Below are 16,092 nucleotides of genomic sequence, written 5' to 3'. Positions count from 1 at the left end.
GGGATTCATCTTCTTGGTTCTTTCGGTAAAGTCACGTAGAATGGAAATAATAAAATAATAAAAAGAAAACATAATAAAATAATTCTCACGTTTTAATAATTCTCACGTTTTATTTTATTATGTTTATTATGTTTTATTTCTATTATTTTATTATTTCCATTCTACGTGACTTTACCGAAAGAACCAAGAAAATGCTGGCGAACTTCAAGGATCGATGTTTGAAAGGTCGCCCCATGCTGCTGAAACGATACGTAACCCAGGAGACCTCGTGGCTGATGGGATGGGTACAAATTAATACATCTAATTTAAGTGGAGAGTAAAAATATGTAATAGTACTTACATGATGATGGTGCGGTTTTGTTGCGTATTCAGCAGCGGAGGAGAGAGGAACCGCGAGTCCTCGTTTAACACGGTAGATGCGTTCCTGAAAAGTGCCGCGTTACGGGAAAAACGCGTTCAGCGGAAGCAATTTCTCCATAAATAATGCGATGGCGGTGAAGTGTGTCGAGATTCGATGGACTACCACGACGCACACGCGGTGAGGTGGCGGGGCAAATAACTGAGGATACCCCGTCGCGTTACACTATTACTCCACGTACTGCATCACTGCACCGCTCAGCCACACAGCGCAAGAAAGTAGTTCGTCGTCGCCTGCTCAAGAATTGCGTTATAATGGGATGCGCGTTCCGCGTTATAACGGAGTCTGCATTCCGCGTAATATCGGGATGCGCGTTCTTCGTTGTGCGAAAGCTGTTTCCCTAATGGAAGAACCGCGTTATTGCGAACACGCGTTGTAGTGTGAACAGCACGCGTCGAGGCGACGACTTTCCGTCATCCTAGTTGGCTCTGCGAGTGTGGGGGCGCCAGGATATCGGACCCGTGATATTTCCGCGAAGAATTACCACGGCGTATTCGTGCGCGCGTGGAGGCGGAGAGAGATGCGGAGATGTTGGGGGATTTCAACCGTTACGTTTCACGCACGTGTTCGTTTGCATATGTGTGTGTGTGTGTTGCAGAGAGACAGATAGCGCTAGAGAGGGGGGAGAGCGAATGAAGGAGAGAACGAGAGGGGGAGGGAGCGGGGTGGAGATAACGAGAGAGTGGGGGAAAGGGAGAGAGCAAGAGAAGAGATTTGAACGGTGAATTTTCACGGACATTTTCTACGTTACATATATACAGATGTATGGGTGTGTAGTGGGGAGCTGTAGTGTAGCGGTTAGCGCGCTACGCTACGAACCTACCGACCCGTGTTCGATTCCTGCTCAACGGTCAACACCGGTGACCATTATTTGAACCGGTCCTGGGCCTCCCCTAGGTCGACTCATCCTCAAATGAGTACCTCGTGCCGTGTGTAAACATCGCCACTGGGGATACAAAGGAAGTCGGGCGTGGCGTTGGCCACCCGCTCGTGTGTCGTGCCGGCCTTCATAGGTGCTCGTTAGCAACACTTGCCCCAACAGTCTGTTCGGGCTATGCGGGGGATTTTGTCTTTGTAGAGAGCGAGCGCATTTAGAGATAGAGGGGAGATGGGGGGCAGATGGAGGGGGGAGATGGAGGGGGGAGATGGGGGGGGAGATGGGGGGGGAAGAGCGAGATAGGGGAGCGTAATATGGGATATGAACTGTCACGTGTCACGAACATGTTGTACCACACATTAGTATTGTGTGTAGAGACAGATGGACAGAGAGAGAGCGCGTCACAGAGAGAAAGAGAGCGTCAGAGAGAGAGGGGTAGAATGCGAGAAGAGGGGGGCGGGTTGGGAGAGCGGTAGAGACAGGGGGGAGGTGGGAAGAGCGCTCGTTGTCGCGAACCTCGTTAATCTGGAGAATGTTATTGGCACCCGCGCGTCTCTCTGGCCGCTGCCACTGCGTGATGGATGAGAGCGAGAGGGGAGCGGCAGGGAGGGAGCGGGGGGGGGGGGAGCGGGGGGGGAGCGGGGGGGGAGACGCGAGTGGAGCCTCTGCGTCCCGTCACCAGCGCGGCGACGAGGTGACGTGCACGCGGGGAGAGAGAACGAGAGAGTGGGGGGCAGAGAGTGAAGAGGGAGTGTGAGTGTGAAGAGAGGGACGAGAGAGAGAGTGGGGGGCAGAGAGTGAAGAGGGAGTGTGAGTGTGAAGAGAGGGAGGAGAGAGAGAGTGGGGGGCAGAGAGTGAAGAGGGAGTGTGAGTTTGAAGAGAGGGACGAGAGAGAGAGTGGGGGGCAGAGAGTGAAGAGGGAGTGTGAGTGTGAAGAGAGGGAGGAGAGAGAGAGTGGGGGGCAGAGAGTGAAGACGAGAGAGAGAGTAAGATCGGAAGAACAAGGGATGCAGAGAGAGAGAGAGGAGTGACGGAGGCCGGTTCCGGGGTCAGCGCCGTTTTGAGAGAAATAGATTCAGAGACAGAGAGAAATAGGTGAGATGTAGGGAGAGTGTGGAGAGAGTGTATGTAGTATGTATGTTGAATTTCTTTCGCACCGGGCGTAGCCACCACCGCCACCACCACCACCACCACCGCCACCACCACCGCCGCCACCACCATCATCACCGCTGCCGTCCGCGCGGCCGGATTTATAGCTCAATACGCATCGTCAGGGCGCCACGGTGGCTAGAAGATGTTAACTACCTCGCCTGGTATCCAAGGAGGTCGTGGGCTCGATCCCAACCCTGAAGCCTGTTGCATATTTGGAGTTTGTGCGTTTCATTCCCCGTGGTCGCGTAGATTTTTCTCCGGGTCCTCCGGTTTTTCACGCCACATTTACAATCAACATCACGCGTTTAGAGTGTTTGGCCGCTGTACATTTCCACACGTTGAGCTGCTATCATTTGTGACGGCCAGGTAGCTTCTGACAAAGAGCTACATAGCTCAGTGGGCCTTACCTGGTAAAATACAAAATATATATGTTTTAGTTCATGGAGGGAGGCGGCGGTAGCTATGATGATGATGATGATGGTGCTGATGGTGCTAGTGGGAGTAGTGATGATGATGATGATGGTGCTGATGGTGCTAGCGGGAGGCGTGATGATGATGATGATGATGGTGCTGATGGTGCTAGTGGGAGGCGTGATGATGATGATGATGGTGCTGATGGTGCTAGTGAGAGTAGTGATGATGATGACAGTGACGAAGATCTGAATCGGCCTTAGGCCTTCCCTAGGTCGACTCAGCCTCGAATGAGTACCTGTTGCGGTGAGTAAACATCTCCACTGGGGGAAACAAAGGCGGTCGGGCGTGGTCCTGACCACCCATCCCCCGTCGGCCTTCGTGGGCTGCTAGCTACTCTAACAGCACTTGCCCCGACAGTCTGTCGAGGCTATACGGGGCAGAGGGGCGACCTTTGCCTTTGGTGGATGTAAAGCGTGCAGGGTGCTGCAGAGCGCTCGGCCGCGAGCCGTGAGATGTCACAGGTCCAGCGAGAGAGGGGAAAGTGCACGGGCGGAGAGAAGTGAGGGAGATTGATGACCCCTCACTGCCCCCCCCTCCACACCCACCCACCACCTCTGTTTGATGTGGGCGTCGCGGGGGAGGGGGTAGTCGTGGAGGTGGAGAGAAGAGATTAGGAGTTAGGGATGGAGACGGATTCGCGTCAAGACAATGCCACCCCTGGCGAGGGAGGCTGCTGGTGGTGGTAGGGGGGGGGCGCTCCATAGGCGCCGGTGTGAGTTTAATTAAATCCCTAAACAAATGAGCAATTAGATAAACACGCTCATGAGTGCAACGCAAAAATTTGTCCGGCGCTAAATAGTGTACGGAGAGACAAAGGGGGTGGGGGCAAGGGGTAGAGGGGGGTGCCGGAGAGAGAGAGAGAGAGAGACGGAGCGATGGGATCGGTTCGCGCACGGGGAGCGAGACGGATCTTCGTGGGGGATGGTGACGGCGTAAAGGAGGGGGGGGGGGGTGGGCACATCCATTGCGGAGACGAAACGATGAAATCAGCTCGCGTGCAACAGGCAGGATGGATCGTTGTGTCGCGACACCGCGAGAGATGGCGACGGCACGGGGAGGCCTTCATCCAGCAGTGGAGAGGTCACGGCTCATGATGATGAGGATGGTGGGGGGGGGCTCATCCAGCAGTGGAGAGGTCAAGGCTCATGATGATGTGGATGGGGGAGGGGTCATCCAGCAGTAGAGAGTCATGGCTAATCGTGATGAGGATAGGGGGGGATGATCGAGCAGGGGATAGTCATGGCTCATGATGGTCATGGTGCGACTTTCCTCTAGCAGCTGATAGACCATGGCTCGCGATGGGGACCATGGAAGTACAGCACAACAAATACGAAGAGACACACGGAGGAGTTTGCCGCAGCGTAGACTGGGTGCTCTTGCCAAGAGAGCATCTGGCAAGGCGGCAGGATTTGTTTTAAACAGCCCCGAATCTGCTGATGAGACCCCAAAGGGCGAAACCTGACGGCGCGCTTTGTTGGCTTAAACAAAGAGTTGCTTTTATTTTTCGATTTAAAGCTTTTGTGACTACAGGGATTCATCTTCTTGGTTCTTTCGGTAAAGTCGCGTAGAAGGGAAATAATAAAATAATAAAAATAAAACAAAGGGTAATACACGTCACCACCATCATCATACTAATAACACACTTTCATCGCCGTTATTATTCATCGTTGTGACGGCAAGCATATATAATATTCCTTACGAATCATCGTTATCATCATCACTGTTACCATCTTCATCATCACTGTTACCATCATCATCACTGTTACCATCTTCATCACTGTTACCATCTTCATCATTGTTACCATCTTCATCATCACTGTTACCATCTTCATCATTGTTACCATCTTCATCATCATTATATTCACCATCGTCGTCATCGTCATCATCACCGTCACCTCTTTGTCTCCTCCCTCCTCGTCACCATAAACCAACAATGGAGCAAATCATTCACCCAGTAGCTGGCGGCGCAAACCTCAAGCCCGAGTCGAGAGCGGCGTCTCGCGCAGGCAAACACGAACCGTGCGCTCCTCCACCTCTGGGCCGGTTTTGACCTCATCGGGTCTCATCAGCAGTCAGGATCTCTACAAACGCTGATGCAGTGTTGCCAAATCCACCATCATAGATGTCACCGTCTGATGATAATACTGATGATGATACTGATGATGATACTGATGACGATTGTTACAATCAATGCCATTGGTGTTGGCCAAACAAACCCCACGCTCTTGAAAACGAGTCACCAGTCTCAGTGTGGCTTTTCAAAGATACATATATAACTATTCTGGTGTTGATTACGACGATGAGGAATTGGCCAAACAATCCAGGCGGCAGGACCCTCCAAACCAAACAGTTTTGAGACTCAGTGAGGCTTTCCTGGATAGATCAAAAAGTTACACACATTTTTGACTCTATGTGTATATGCATTTGTATGTCATACTACGGCACACGAGGGGGTGGGTGGCCAGCAGCACGCCCGGCTATTGTTTGTTGTTCTAATTAGACATCGCACCAGGAAACTCATTTGAGACTGAGTCGAACTATGGGAGGCCCATGACCGGTTCAGACAATCGTCACCCATGTTGGCTCGTGAGCGCGGAATCGAATTCGCGTTGCCGGTTCGTGGTGCAGCTACCCTCTACTTGCGCGCAAACACTCACAGAGAGAGAGAACCATACATATGCAGCGGAGGATATAAGATAGACTCCACCCCCACACACGCCCGTGTGTGTACCACGTTGTGGGGAGCGGTGGTGTAGCGGTCAGCGCGTTGCGCTACAAACCCGACGACCCGAGTTCGATTCCCGCTCACGGCCAACACCAGTGACGACTATTTGAACCGGTCCTGGGCTTCCCCTAGATCGACTCAGCCTCAAATTAGTACCTCGTGCGCGATGTGTAAAAATCGTTCCGGCCTTCATAGGCGCTACTCGCTAAGAGCACTTGCCCGCCAACAGTCTGTGAAGGCTTACACGGGCGATCTGTGTCCGTCTTGTTGCAACGACGTCCGCGCATGCTTTGACAGAGCGAACTAATTTCGCGATAAGGACCCCCAAACTTCAGACGCGGAGCGCGGCGAGGGAAGTGGATCCCGCGAGATCGCAGGCGGCGTTTGATACGCGAGCCACGGCAGACGCCATCCAACGTCGTCTGTGTAAATACTCCTTCAGAAATGTTGGCGAGGGGGTGAATTAGGCTAATGTACAACTTAAATATTTACAAAAGGGGGCCCTTCCTTATCTAACCTAAACTTTGTCATAATGATGAAGCGATTTAAAAAAAAAACGTTTTTGGTCCCCACCCCCCCCCCATCTGCCCGGATCACGTCTCGCGAAGTCGCTCCACATGCATCGCCTCTCAATTAACTCGGGGATGGATATCGGCTTGGGGTATCAGCAGATTCACGTGCTCGGAGCGGTGGTGGATGTCGTCTTCTTATTTTTCTTCCGTATGGCTGATGATGTAGATGCAGAGTAACGACTCGCGCAATGCAGGTTTCTTGTTTTTTCCGGGGTGAGATCGCGTAAATATAACTGTGTCTCGTAGGTAAATAATTAAAATTAATAAAAGTAGAATAAAAATAAAATAATTGTGATTTTTTAAAAATTAATTTAAAAATTTTACCTACGTGACTTTACCGAAAAAACCTAAGAATATGAATCCTTGCGGTCACGAAAGCTTCAAATCTAGAAATAACTGTGTCTGGCTGCCGTCTGAAAATGCCGGTTTTAATTACTGGCGAAACGTCGTACTCAGATTGTAAATGTTGTGGATTTGCTCACCAACACGCCGGTGTGCTGTTCTAGTGACGAATTGGCCACGTTCTGTTCACGTGATAAACCTTAATAGTCGCCTGTGTCGGGTGGTGGCGGGTTTAACGACACATTCATATTTTCGCGATTTAACCCAAAAAAACGGTATTATGTATGATATTGGTCGCGAAAGCCTACTGCGTCTTAAACCAACGACGACTATTTCACATTCAAGGCGGTCAAGCCCAGACAATAGCTGTCGATGTCTCCTTCCCATTCGTCGTTACACGTTGTACCGCGGTCTGTCCAGGGTGACCACAGTCGCACCACCACCACTACTATTGCTGCAGAGTTTTTAATTTGTTCATCGCGAGGGAGGGGAACGGTGGTCGTATTCACGACGTCCGTGTCGCCAAGATGACGCTCTTAGTCGCAACGTAATTCTTCTTCTTATTTCGTTCGTGGATAGTTCAGAATCATTGTGCTATGTTATTGAGGGCCTACTGCGTGCTGTCTTGCTGTGGTCTGGGACTGTTGTTGTTGCGGTTGTTGTTGTGGTTGTTGTTGTTTTGATGACTTGCCCAGGCTTGTATTTAGCGTTGAAACATCGGCAGGAATTGACGTCGTTTTGCAAGCTGTGCTTGTATAATCCGTGCATTTATAGTCACACTTACTTAGCTTGCCTATACTTTGCACTGCTAACTCTCTCTCTCTGCTGAAGCCCTCTCGAAGTGGCAGCAGCAGTAGCAGCAAGGCCTCGTCGCTGGCATCGAGATCCTGACCCACATCGCCTGGCGCAAGCTGTTATTGACACAGAACGTGTTGAGTTTGTTGTTGTTATCGTTGTCTGTGCTTGTGCACCACTGCCAACGCAGCAGTAGCAGCAGCATAATCTGACATTGATAACGATTGCCATCTAATTCAATATCGTCGCTCGTGATAGCAGTGGCTCTTGATGTGAGGCACAGTGTGGCATTCATTCCACGTGTCATTCACTCCACGTGCCAATAATTCCACGTGTCATTCAACGTGTCACTCACCCCTCGTGTAATTTACTACACGTGTCGTTCACTCTACGAGCAAATTCACTCTCTGAGTCACAATTCCCCAGAGCTTCTTTGTCTGCAAACGCCTCGCATGGGGTCAAATTCACGGCTTTGATAAAACTCGTCTCATTGTTTGACCAAACTCATCTCATTATCGAACACTGTCCCCCCCCCCTCCCAACTCTCCCATAGTTTGGTTGGAGTGATCTTGCCAAGCACAGCGTGGCGCAGTGGTAACACCCGCGTCTCACAGCAATAAGCCTCTGAGTTCGAATCCGGATTCAGGGCGCCTGTCTGTGCGCAGAGCCGCGAGTGATTATGTGTGCGTGAGCGCATGGAGTTTGTATGTTCTGGTTTTGTCCGGGTTCTTCCCGTAGCTAAACCCACACACACCGCGGAACTGGCATGGATGGGTAGTGTCCATAGAGCGCATCCCAATGCTGAAAAAAGTCACCTGCAAAATACGGTACTCAATTGGGATGACACACAGCAACGGAAACTACAGCATCGCTTCTTCGTGCGAAAAACTAAACGTTTATTTAAAACTAAACTAACTTTACTTTACCAGGTAAGGCCCACTGCGCTACGTAGCTCTTTTGCAAAATCGACCTGACTATCACAAATGATAGCTCAACGAGTAGTTTCTTATCGCGTGCAAATTAAATATCACCCAAATGCTCTTAACGCATGTTGAGACTAAATGTGGAGGGGAAAACCGGAGGACCCAGAGAAAAATCCACGCGACCACGGGGTGAGAGAGACACGCAAACTCCAAATATACAGCAGCAGACGTCAGGGTCGGGATCGAATCTACGCCCACTGTATAGCATGAAATGGAGTTAACATCTCGCCACCGTGGCGCCCAAAAACTTGGCAGGACCCTCCTGAAGACAAATCTCGAGACTCAAAACGAGCGCAGTAGCACGCCGTTCCTTCTTATTGGAGATCATCATCATCAGCGGCTGTAGCCGTGATGTTCGCGAGGCGCGTTTCGTTCTGGCTCCGTATTTGTGTTGACTCGGCGGTCTTGAGGTCAGGGCTACGGGGCGATGCGACCGGGAGAGAGACTCACTCCACGTGTAAACACAAAGACCACCCGTGTAGCCTCCACAGACTCTTGGGGCAAGCATGAGCGAGCACCTGTGAAGGCCGGAGCGGTTTACGACGGGGTGGGTGGCCAGCACCACGCCCGACCGCCTTTGTCTCCCCAGTCGCGATGTTTTTCGTGTTTAGTTTGTTGTCCTTCCCCCCCCCCCGAACCTCCTATTAACGCGGGTGGCCACGTACGGTGCGAAAGAAGTTCAACATACACACACCGCGCACTCATTTGAGGTTGACACCCACAATTCCCACGCCCACCCACCTCTGTGCGCGTGTATACACATCGCTAATTAAACAACAAGCATACAAAAAAATCCACACACCCCCCACCTCCGCATTAATCCTGCCTCTCTCACAGTTATTGTCATCCTTTCGGGCTTAACTAAACAATAGCCATTGTTCCCACCTGTTGATTGAGCCATTGCTCGAGAGTTCATTAGCACGTGCGAACTTTGAAGCCGTCCCACCACGGCTCCCCACCCTCCTCACCCTCCTCCTCCATCTCCTCCCAACTGCTCTGCACTGTGCACGTGACTCATCAACGCGCGCCATCCTGCCTCACACGCGGACTTTAAAAGATCCCTGGTCCCAAACCGGCTCGAAGAATCCGCCCGCCTTCAAGCAATGCTGTACAACCGGGTAATGGCCCCACCGGGGCTATCTGTCACTTTTTTGTCTTTCACAAGCGACTTGGTTTTCACAATCGACTTGGTTATCACAATCGATGGCTCAGCGAATTGGCGGAGCATCATGTGGACATTGAAAGCAGCCAAGTGCTCTGAACGCGTGATGATGATTCTAAACGAGGAGGGGAAAACCGGAGGACCCGGAGAAAATTGCACGCGTACTCTATAAGGGGCCGTCCATAAATGACGTCACGCCATTTTTCACGATTTTTTACCTCCCCTCCCCTCGTCACACGGCGTCACAAAAAGTCAGACCCCCCCTCAAATATGACGTCGAAAAATAAAACATGCTTCAATTCGCTTTAAACTATTGTCATTGTAGTGCGTATTTAATGTGGCGCTGCACTCTGATGTTGTAGGAGAAAACATTTATTAAAAAGTATATTTAACTAAGTAGAACGTGTTGTCTATATTTATTTAAAGTTGCGCATTTTGATGTGACGTCACATTTCTCAACCCCCCCCCCCCCTCTTCACACATCGTCACAAATGTATGATCACCCCCCCCTAGGTGCGTGACGTCATTTATAGACGGCCCCTAACCGTGCCGACCTATCGAACCGTGGCAGCTCACCAGCATTGATGCGAGCAAGCTTGACTGCCGATGAGACACTGCGTGTCGAAACCGGCCCAGAGGTTTTACCTTTGCTGAACCGTTCCTACTGACGTTGCGCACTGCCCAGAAAGGCCGCGCGATTGGCTAATGGGCTGTGTGTGCCCCTGTGGAGAGACGGGTGAGTGTATAAGGGACACGGGGTGGTGCCTATGTATTTTGCTTTCGTAGTAAGGCACAAGGTACACACAATACCAACCCCAACATGTTCACGAATAACACCGTGTGGCCTTGAAAGGAGAGAAAAAAAAATATGTATATATTTAGGCGACGTTTCGGGCAATGGCCCTTCTTCACAGCACAGAGATACCCTTACCCTCCGCTCAGTAAATATCAGCCATGGTAGCCTCGGGCTGAAGAAGCGTCGGGGACCGAAGACGAAATTTCCCGTGGAGCGAAACGTCGGACATGATGCGCCGAACAACACGCGGCACAGCCAGAGACCACCAGGGAAGAGCCCAGATAGAGAACCCTGCAGCACAGTCAACACCACAACCCTCAGCCAGGGGTCGGAAAACCTGCGTCGTGGCACCGATATTTAGTAAGGACCGCCGTCTCGTATGTACATTGCATTGCGTTGAGGCTCTTGAAATATTGCGGGGGTTTTTGTTCTTGATGTTGTTGTTGTTGTTACTGAATTTGACGACAAAATGTCTCCGCTTGTTATTTTGGTTTCTGACCCATGGCCTATTCCAATGAATCCCCGCCATCGTGGGGGTTCAATTGTGGGGGTTCAATTGTGAGTGTTTAGTTGTGGCGGTTTAATTGTGGGGGTTTAGTTGCGGTGGTTCATTGTGGGGGTTCGTTGTGGGGGTTCGTTGTGGGGGTTCATTGACCAAACTTCAGCACCGTGGCCAGCGCGTGTTGCTTCGTGAAGGACGCGGGAACGCCAGGAGGTGTGGACGCGGGAGCATAGAGGAGGAGTACCGTACAGTCCAACAGTGCGGATTTGGCTTCGCTGCCCTCTGTCGACAACGTGCCCCCATCTCCCCACCACCCCCACCCCGCCCCCCAAGACAAAGATCCCCCGTATAGCCTCAACAGGCTGTTGGGGCAAGTGCTGTTAGAGAGCAGCACCAATGAAGGCCCGCACGGCACACAAGTGGGTGGGTGGGTGGCGACATCTACACACCGCACCAGGCACCCATTCGAGGCTGAGTCGACCTAGGGGAGGCCCAGGACCGATAATTAATCGATCTCGGTTGGCCGGGTTCGTAGCGCAGTGCGCTAACTGCTACACTACCGCCACCCCACAACCCACGTGTAAGTAGTATATTACTGGTTGGAACCTCCTGGTTACACCAGCCCACAGGGGATTATTGTGTATGTCTGTCCGTCCGTCCGTCGTGCAGGGAGGGGCTGGGTGGGGAGGGAGGGGCTGGTGGGGAGTGGAGCGTTGGGAGGGGCTGGGTAGGGAGGGTGGGGCTGGGTGGGGAGGGGCTGGGTGGAGAGGGGCTGGGTGGGGTGGGTGGGGCTGGGTGGGGGGTGGGAGGGGTGGGGCTGGGTGGGGAGGCGCTGGTCACCCCGTGGTGCCCTTATAAAACTCAACGTTTAACCTACTCACGCCGGCTTGTGCCCGCCCTCACAGTCGGGCATATTTGCGGAATACACCACGCCGCCGTTGACCCTGACCATTTAATAGATTGTTGGAGCAAGTGATGATGGCACGGCACACGATGGGTCAGGTGGCCAACACAGTGGCGACATATACACATCTTACTAGCTACAGTACTCATTTTAGGCTGAGTCAACCTAGAGGAGCCACCGGGACCGGTTCACTGGTGTTGGCCGTGAACGGGAAGCGAACTCGTGTCGCATTTAATTGCAATTAGTCGATAAACTTTGTTCCCGAACACGGCTGTCTTGTTATTAAGCTTTGCATCTTGTGCAGAATGTCATGTGTTGGCGTCACGTGACGCACACAGTTGCTATTACACGCTTTTATTTAACTCACTCTGTTGTTGTTGTCGTTGTTGTATCCTCAAATCTTGTAACTCAATTTTAACCCACTTCCCCAATGTGGTATCGACTGTAAACTTGGTATACTTATGTCACACTGATGACAATACTATATTATATCATAAAAAAATTAAAATATATATTTTTCAAACATTATTTTTATATGTTATGTTTCGGCTTGGGTCTAATTGTCCACGCTCAACTGACGTTATGGCAAGCTTCGGGGCTACTTCCTGGAGTCATTTCATTAAAACGTGATTTTTAAAAATATTTTTAAAATATTACATATTTTTTCTTGTTGTTTAGGGTCCCAAACGGTGGGTGGGGGTGATGGGGAGGGGGGGCACCCCCACTGGAGGGGGGAGGGGGAATGGGGGATGGGGGGAGGGGGTTGTGGAGCCTCGCGCCGTTCCCAAGAGCTGATTGAATATCGAGAACGTCATCGAAGCAGCGTCTCATCAGCAGCAGTAGCAGAGTCGGGCGTGTGAGAACAACCGCTGCTGGATTAACGGATGTTATTGGCAAGCGCACCCCACATAGAACTGCTGAGCCAAGCCTGCTTGAACTTTTTCTGAAATGTTGCAGACCTTGCTGAATTAATTCACTTCCCAGACGGCCGCACGGCTGATGGGATGTGTGCAATTGTGCGTTGTTAATTTTTTCATGCGGAGGGCAATGCCCAAAAGTCAGGATACCTATGGTTATTGTATTGTTGTTTGACATATATATTAAACAAATGTTTAAACTCACTGCGATTATAACATTAGTGCCTGCACGAATTTTCTTTTGAAATTAATGTAGGACTCTTTGTTAGCAAGATTACCAGGTGTCACCTTCGAACATTGGTCAATTGTCTTTCATCTCCGTTCATGCAGGGTTCGTCGTCAAATTATCTCAACGACGGATCGGAGGTAAGATTTATAAATGTAAATAATGATAATAGATAAAACGTAACTTCCAGAATAACCAATTAAAATGCTTCAAATTGCAGTGCTAAGATAAATAAAAAATATATAATCCATCGTCTTGGTTCTTTCCGACAGACCTGTTCTTCACCTGAGGACGGCTGCTTGCGTTGTGGCCGAAACGTCGTGAAAATTGTATTTTATTATGTTTTATCTTAATTATTTTATTATTTCCCTTCTACGTGACTTTACCGAAAGAACCAAGAAGATGAATCCCTGCAGTCACGAAAGCTTTAAATCGAAATATATAATCCAATTTCATAACTATTTATATCGTCCTACTTCGCTTAAGGCACTTCACCAGAGCTTGCGACAACGGTGACACGGAACGACGTCGTTGACAGGGGCGTCGTTGCTACAAGGAATCAAGGATGAGTGACAACTGTGATAGAAGGGCGCTTGGGAATCATGAACGGGCTGTAGGGGAGGGCCGGTAAAGGAGTGGAGGGGCGAGGTGGGTGGAGGGGGCTAAGAGGGGTACACTGTCAGAGCATCTCGTCTCATACTTGCACAGTAATCACAACGACCGCAGCGGATGATTGGTTTTGTGGCATGTCCTAGAGAGGAGAGCTGGTACCTGAGTTGGGACTGGGGTCTGCACGTGGGTTTGTGTTGGTGCGAAACACAGCGGCCAGAGTGTCGCTTGCCGCTCGCGGCCAACAGCAGTGGCGAATATTTGAACCGATACCTGGGCCCTGCTCTAGGTCGACTCAGCTTTAAATGATTATGCGTAAACATCGCCACTGCGGAGACAAAGGCAGGCGGTCGTGGCGCTGACCACCCCCTCGTGCGCCGTGTCGGCCTTCATACAGCACTTGCCCCAGCAGTCTGTCAAAGGCTATACGGGGGATCTTTGTCGTTCGGGGGCAGCTATCACTGGAGGGAATTGAACAATCATCGGCGGAACGAAGTTCGCCCTTTGGACCGCGGCAGCCTGGCGACTGCGCCTCGCGCGGGCGACTCGCCCCCCCCCCCCCTCTGACACCCCTCTACCTACTACCTCGCATGCCTAACTATCTGCATACCTACCACTTATCATATTTAACTATCTGAATTCCCTCCCTCTCGCATACCCAATGATCTGCATGCCTACCACTTAATATACCTAACTAGCTGTATCCCTGCCACCTCGAATGCCTATCTGCATACTTGCATACCAGATATCTACACACCTGCCTACCTGTTTTCCAGTGTCTCAGGCTACCTATCTTGTCTGCCTGCCCGCCGAATGATCCGCCCCCTAATTAAATACATAATGGGCGACGTTTCGGGCTGACAGGCCTGAGGTCTTTCGTTGTCTATTGTTCACGCTGCTTGTGCAGCCCCTGCCAACTCAGCAGCGTTCGTCAACATTATTTCGATTTATCGACGAAATATCGATCCACCCTGAACGCTCACGATGTTCGCACGCAGGCTCCGCAGAGTGCAAGCTTACATCTTTTTACGATCCATACAAATTATACGTTCATGATCATGCTAATTAGACATTGAGCTTATTGTTTTTTCGGCGGGGGTGGAGGGGTGTGAGAAGAACAGCATAAACGAGACTGGAAAACACACACGGGGAGGCGATCTAACGAGAGTCGCCAGGGTAGGGGGAGTGTGATGATGGCACGGACACTTTCATCATCACCATTACCATCATCATCAGCCTATTTATCATCATCATTACCATCATCAGCCTATTTATCATCACCATCACTATAATTACCATCATCATTGCCATTAACATCAGCCTATTTATCATCATCACCATCATCATTACCATCATCAATACCATTAACATCAGCCTATTTATCATCATCACCATCATCATTACCATCATCAATACCATTAACATCAGCCTATTTATCATCATCACCATCATCATTACCATCATCATCATTACCATTAACATCAGCCTATTTGTCATCATGATAATCACCCGTATCTACAGAGACGGACCTGTCAGCTCACCATCATTGGTTCAGGCAAGCAAGCAAAGTCTGATTCTGCTGATGAGACACTGAATGTCGAAACCGGTGCAGAGTTTTTTGCTTGCACTGACTCAATGCTGCTGAAATTAGGCGCTTCCAGAAGGTCGTGTAGCTGATGGGATGTGTGAAAAAATAACAATAATGATGAAAAAATATTGTATGGGGGGGGGGGGGAGTTAGACATGTGAAGGAGACATTTGTGATCTATGAGACGTTTTCAAAATCAAAACCAACTATTGCTTCAGGCAAGCAAGCAAAGTCAGATTTTTGCTGATGAGACGCGATTTGTCGAAACCGGTCTAGAGTTTTGGCTTTGCTCAACACACCGCTGCTGAAAAATGGTGCGCTCCCAGATACCCACATGAGCTGATGGGATGCGTCAAATAAAATGATGTTTCCCTCGATGTACGCGGTAGTTGATGCGCACAGAGAGAAACCGCGAAGCGTGGACAGCACGAGGAGACAGCTCCCTGGCGAGTATACGATGAAGCCCCACGCATTCAAACCGCATATAACGAATTTTGGGTTAGCGGCACAGACTACGATAAAGCGCACAAACCGAACCGGCGTACATCGAGGGAAACACGTGCTCGTATCGATTACGCGCGAAGGACAGAATCTAACGAAGGGCAGACGAGCTGTCTGTCTGTTTATCCCGTGGCTAATATTCCTCCGAACGACGCTAATGATTATCGCGTGGCATGTTTAATCGGCGGGCTAATGCCTGTGTGTACACGACTCTGCCGGCTTAGCTCACGGGCAAATACAGCTCCTAAAGGGGTGGCGTGGTTAATTACATTGGCTTCCGTGCGTGGGTGGGGTACATTGCGTCATCACCAACATCAGCCGTGCCATATCCACTGCTGGATGAAGGCCTTCCCGTGTCGTCACCATCGCTCGCGGCCATCCTGCTTGCTGCACGCGAGCTGATTTTATCGTCAACTAATGCGGTAATAATGTGATATATTGATAACAAATGACTAATTACACCATGTGTATTAAAACAGCGTATTTACCACCACCACACGATCACCAATAGCACCACCATCACCACCACCATCACTTCCACCATCACTT

This window comes from Lampetra planeri, chromosome 14 (genome assembly GCF_965212315.1).
Source record: "Lampetra planeri chromosome 14, kcLamPlan1.2.h2, whole genome shotgun sequence".
In the NCBI taxonomy this organism is placed as follows: Eukaryota; Metazoa; Chordata; class Hyperoartia; order Petromyzontiformes; family Petromyzontidae; genus Lampetra; species Lampetra planeri.
The sequence above is the reverse complement of the archived record's forward strand: the minus strand, read 5'-3'. Positions refer to the sequence as shown.